This window comes from Numenius arquata, chromosome 10 (genome assembly GCF_964106895.1).
Source record: "Numenius arquata chromosome 10, bNumArq3.hap1.1, whole genome shotgun sequence".
Classification (NCBI taxonomy): Eukaryota; Metazoa; Chordata; class Aves; order Charadriiformes; family Scolopacidae; genus Numenius; species Numenius arquata.
In genome coordinates, this window is record NC_133585.1 from 3,600,039 (window position 1) to 3,606,100 (window position 6,062).

The following is a 6,062-nucleotide window of genomic DNA, read 5'->3' on the forward strand; positions in this document are numbered from 1 at the left end:
GGGGTGATTTCCCATTCCCCGGCTCCTCTCGAGGGAGTGGGAAGGGGGAGGCGAAAGCGGCTCCTCGTTAGTCCCTCGGCGAGCCGTCTGGCCACCTCGCTCCGTCGCCGGCGAGGGCGGCTGGGCCTGCGGAAAGGTCGCTTATGTCACCGAGCCGATGTGGGCACGCAGCCGGAGGGTGCGCTGGGGGGGAAAAAAACAAAGAGGGGAAAAAAAAAAAAAGAGAAGTCCTTGTGGGTGTTGTTTCCTGCAAGTTGCCGAGACCGCAGCTTGAGTTCGGGTTAGGTTCTGGGCGTTGTGACCTCGAGCCCCTCACTGGGCTGAATGTGCTTTTTATTCCCCCCCCCTACCTCCCCCCTTAACTCTTCCCCGTTATTATTAATTTTTTTATTATTATTATTAGTTGTAGCGATAGTGTTGTTTTTGTTGCTTAAATGCATCAAATCGGGAGCTGGAGGAAAGCACAAGAGGTTGGCCAGAGCGAGGTGATGTTGGAGTGGGGTTTTGCAGCGTCCCCCCGTACTGGGGCAGGGGCCAGGGAGGGCAGAGACGGAGCGGACGCCAACTTCCTCGCCTGGGCTCTGCCACGCAGCAGCCCGGAAAGCTTTCACGGGAGCTTTGCTTTCTCCTGCTGCTCTGGGACTCGCCAGGAGCCCAGGGCAGCTCTGAGATGTTCTCCTTACCAAGAGCACGCTCGTTATTCAGACAAAAAGAAGTCCTTCTCCTCTCCTTTCCCCTTCCTGCAGCCACCGTGGCCTTGTTCTTGCTCAGCAATGGGACCCGTCGAGGTTTTGAGCCATCAGGAGCGACGGGGTCTCCATCCGAGAGGTACCACCAGGAGGAATGGAGCGGGGAACCTTTCATTTGCTGGTGTCAGGAAATCCTTACTGCTCCAGGACTCACGGCTGGCTGGGGAAAAGGGGGACAAGGCGAGGAGAATGATTTCCTTGCTCCTGGTGCCCTTAAGACGTGTCGTGTGACATACCCTACGGTAGGGAAGCGTGCCGTGACACGCTGCAGCATTTCACACCCTCTCAGCGGAGAAAAGCAGGGTTTGACATCAAGGGTTCCTTTCAAATTTCAAGTGCTGATTTGGGTCCAGAATCTGGAATTGCGGTGGAAGCTGAGGAGCAGTAACCAAACAGTCCTGGTGTTTGCCCAGTCACTTTAAAGGTAGATTGGCAAATATCTCTGGGTGCCTTAAATCTTTCTTTAATATACATAGGAGTATTGACAGCTATTTGCCGTACTTTTTTTTTTTCTTCTTTTTTTTTTTCTTTTTGCTGAATTATGAACATTCGAGGGGTTTCTTAATTATTTAATTGCCTACATTGAACTGTGGGTGCAGGTGATTTTGAATGTATTTGAGTTAGAATTTTTGTTAGACTAAGAAACAGATACAACACTTTAAGTAGAACTTTGTTTGAGATAAATATATATATATATATACACCTACCTATAAATATATATATATATTTTTTGGTGGCATGTTTGTATCCTGGACGCGTTGTCTGTATGTCTAGCTTAAACGAGTCTGTGGGAGGGTGGAAGCAGAGAAAGCAGCAGTGGGACCTCGTTCTCCTGGGACCCGTTCCCAGCTTAGCTACTCGCTCGCTGTGTGATTCGGGACAAAAAGTCACTTAAAAAAAAAAAAAAAACAAAAACGAAAAACCAACAAAACCCACCTCTCTGTGCCTCAGTTTCCCTATCTGTGACAGGGGGAGGGGGGGGTGCTGAGGCTGGCTGCCGAGGAGGGGGGGGGTGGACGCACACCGCTGCTGGCAGAAGCATGGACTGGTTTTGTTTTCCAAAGACCGTTTCCCAGCCCCGCTGGCATGGCGAAGGGCAGACGTTTGGAGTGTTGGGTGTTGGAGGGAAGGGTTGGAAAAGTTGAATCTGCACATTGTCTGAGCTCTGTCACTGTTGAAATGTGAGTAGGATACGAATTTTTCACAGCTTAGGGATTTCTGCATAGTAGTATCTCTGTTTTGTGTACTGGAAAAAAAAAAAAAACCCGAAAAAAAACCCCGACAAACCAACAACAAACAAAACAACCTTTTTGAAATAATTTCTACTAATATGGAAACAGACATCTGGTTATGCTGATCTGAAATTTTATTTGTTCATAATAAAAATGTTACTTTAAAACTTGTCGGACTTGAGGACACACACACCGGGCCGGGTGCATCCATGGGGATGGAGAACACTACGTGCTCCCATTCCCAAACCTTCTTTCCCTTCCAGAACCAAGGTGGGGGGGGGTAGGAAAAAAAAAAAAAAAAAAGAAAAACTGGCTCTTTAAGCGCCGTGAATGAGCGGATTATAATGGCTTTCATACTCCAGCGCGGCCGGGGCGGCACACCCCGGCAAGGCTGCCCTTGCTCCGCGGGGTTACTGCAGGTTAATTCCAGCCGGGGCCTCTCGCCAGAGCCTTGCGGCTGCGGGATATTACATGCAGCATAACACGTAATACCGGCAGCCCCGTCTCCCCGGCCACCGCTGCGTCAGGCGGGTTCCTTCACCCCGAGCCAGGGGGGAATTTTTTTTTTTAATTTTTTTATTTTTTTTTCCCCTCCTGGGGGTGTGGGGGGAGAGAGAGAGAGATGAGGTCCCAGCTCTCGGGAAGTGGAAGGAAGAAAGGGGGAAAAACCCACCCCGCAGCGCGCCAAATCTGGCTTTAATTTGGTGTTCGCACGGTTGGCTTCCCCTCTCCTCCGAGCGGCGAATAAGATCATCTCTGCGTGGCACCAGCTTGCTCCACGGGGATGGCCTTGTTTGCAGCAACTTGACCACCTGGGGATGGCCCAGCCAGCCCCCTTTCCCTGGCACAGCCATCTCCTTCCATCCTTGAGTTTCCAGCTGCGGGAAGAGCCCTCCGGGTGGGAAAGCCAGAGCCAGGGCGCTGCGAACCGGAGCGTTGAGGGAGAGGAGGGTGATTTGGGAGGAAGGTCTGGGCTTCTTCCACCTTGGGGGTACACGGCCAGCCCGGGCGATGGGATGTGTGGCTGCCCTTGAGCTGTGGGAACGCTCCGGTGACACAAACAGGGTCCCTGGAAGTGACAGAGGTGGCGTTTGCTGCCGATAATCCGGTGCACTTTGGATCCCAGCTCCGCCAGCGCAGCCCCTCCTAAAACAAGTGAAACGGAGAAGGCCAAATCTCCCAACCTCCTGATTATTCAGTCAAGCCTAAAAATAAAGTTAATGATCCCTCTGTCTGAATTTTATGAGAGTGCAACTCAGATCTCGGGCCTCTCCCTCTTCGTTAAAGGCTGTTATTAAATCCCCTGCCCAAAATACGTTGCCTTATGCTATCGAGCCCTTCCGCGGCGCCAGCTCAGCATTTTGAGCTCGTTGCCTCGTGTTTCACGCATGATTCCCGTTCCCAGATTCACACATTATCCCCCGTTTCCTGTGTAATCTGTGAATTCGGGTGGCGATTCCAGTGCACCCCAACTTTGCTTCGCTGGGAATCTCCCCACACCCCCGGGGAAGGGGAGGGGAGGGAAGGGTTAACACGCCAGCCGGCTCTGCTGGGTAGGAGAGGACAGGAAAACAAGTGCCTGCTTGTTCAGACCCAGCCAAGGGAGCGCGGGGAGGGCTGGAACCGAAGCTGCTGGCTGTCAGCATCCAGGTGGAGGGTTTGCTGGATCTTCTGGCTCTGGAAGACAAACCCGCAGGAGATGCCAGTGTGGTCTTTGGAGGGGTGGGGACCGGGTTCCAGCTGTAACCCCCTCCCCAGAGCCGAGATGCAGTGACCACAGCTGCGAGGAGTCCAGCGCAGCCAGCCCAGGACCCTCAAGCAGGACCAAGGAGGGCAGTGGTCCCACCAGCCAGCAGCAGGGCTGGGAGCCAGCTCTGCAATGAGCCATGGACTCCCACCACAGCGAGAAACCAGCTGCTGACCCTTCAAGAGGGGCCAGGACTCCAGGAAGGCTGCGGGGACCTCCTGGGGAGCAGGGGGGAGGCGTGAACAAAGTCCCAGGAGAGCACGTGGAGGAGATGGCACCACGGCAGCCCCGCAAGCCAGATGGGTAGAGTGGGTGGCATTTGCCTAATGCCCAGCTAAGTAGCCTCAGCCCTGCCCCAGAGGGACCTTTCATCTGGGGACCCCTGCAGCCACCTTGCCCCGGTTGGCCAAGGTGGGCCAGCGCTATGCCACGTGGCCACCACGGCCAACAGCAGGACTGTGGCACGTGGCCAACAGCAAGACAGTTGGGTGCCCACAGCCACGATGCCACAATCTGCCCCCCCCCCCACACACACACCCCCCCGCGATGCTGGGAGCCGAGCCCCATCTGCTCGGGCTCAGAAGCGACTCTGGCCGGCGGGGGGGGGGGGGGGGTCGCACCTGGCGATGCCCCTGGCTTGGTTGCCAAGGGCAAGTGGGGACCTGCCACAAACTTTCCTCCCCTTCCCCCCCCCCCCCCCCCCCCCTCCCTTTTCCCTCCCCCGCAGCCATCGGCTGGGCCGGTCGCCACGGCAGAGCCGCAACGGGCTGACGGTGCACAAAAGAGAAAGGGAATTAAAAAAAAAAACAAAAAAACAAAAAAACAAAAAAAAAAAAACCACCACCCAAAACCCCAAGTAGGCTGAGTTTCCCCGAGGGTTACTGCCGGTCACCCCACGGCCCCCGGGAGCGTGTCGGCCTTGTGTTCACAGCAGCCCACAGCTCCTGACCCAGCCCGGGCCAATCCTCGCCGTTCCGCCCTTGGCTGATGCCACCCGGCCCAATCCGCCCCGCCGGCGGGGCCACCGCACCGCCCGCCCGCTCGCCCTCCCTCCCACCGCACCGGGCCAGCCCAGCCCACGCCGGGGGCTCGCCGGGACGCCAACCCCCTACACCCCCCCTACACCTCCCCCCCCCACCCCCGGGAAAAACCCCAATTGAAGTCACCCCCCCCGCCCCGCCGCGTCTGCCCCTAAGGGGCTGCGAAGGAAAAAGGCGGAGCGGGACGGCAGGGAAGCAGCACATCCCCTTCCCGAGGGATCAGCCCCGTGCCGGGGGTGGCCCCGGTGAGCATCCCCCCCCCCGCCTCCCCTCCTCGCATCCAGCGCCATCGCCGCCAGCGGCTGCCCGCCTTAGTACTTCTCTTATTAAAGCACCGGGTGCGGGAGTCGTGGGAAATGTGGGAGTCGTGGGAAATCCGGGCTCCTCAGCTTCCATTTAAAAACGAGCTCCAGTTTTAGCTTTAAAAAGAAAGCAGACCGAAAAAATTATCATCCGATACGCACCGAGTCACACTCAAATGCGTATACATAGACACACATGAACACAAGCACAAGTATCGGTCATTAAAGCGGGATGCTTAGATTTGGGAAACAGGCTTAAAAAAAAAAAAAAAAAACCATAAATAGGATTTTCATACACACAAATGTTAGCTGTGTTATGAATCGGGTCATTTTGTAACTATACTGAAAGCTGGCGTTACATGAAAACAACCAAATCCTCCCTTACTTGGAATTCTTAACTAAAAAAGCAACCTGTAAACTCTGTCTTTTTCTTTCTTTCTGAAGTGCCCAGGAGGATACAGCACTTTGCAGAACAAACAGTATTTCATGATGGAGAATGTAGCGACGACAGCTGTTACATGCCAATTTGGCTTTTTAACAAACGCATCGGCTTGTTTTACTTTTTCTTTTTCTTTTTTTTTTTTTTTTCCCTCCAGTTCTCCTAAAATAGCTTTTTACAAAACGCTGCTCTTTAGCCCTCAAACAGAAGAAATGCCTGTCCCTTCTCAAAATGCCAGTGACCTTCAGTCACCTCATAAGCTGACTAAGCAAAATTGTCATTTTGACCAAACGAGCCTAAATACGTTTACAGAGAGGCTTCACGTTCTGTCACATTGACACAGATATAGAAAATTAATGGTTTCTATGCTAATCACCCAACTCTGGTGACACCCGCCATGTGATTTTTAACACTCAGAAACAGGAGGAGACCTACACAGTCATAATATTGCACTTCTTCCTTCTCTTTTTGAGCTGCCTAATTAACTAGCGGTGATCCAAATATCACGCATTTAACTGCCATTTTATCACCTAAAATAGATTTGGCCTCACCT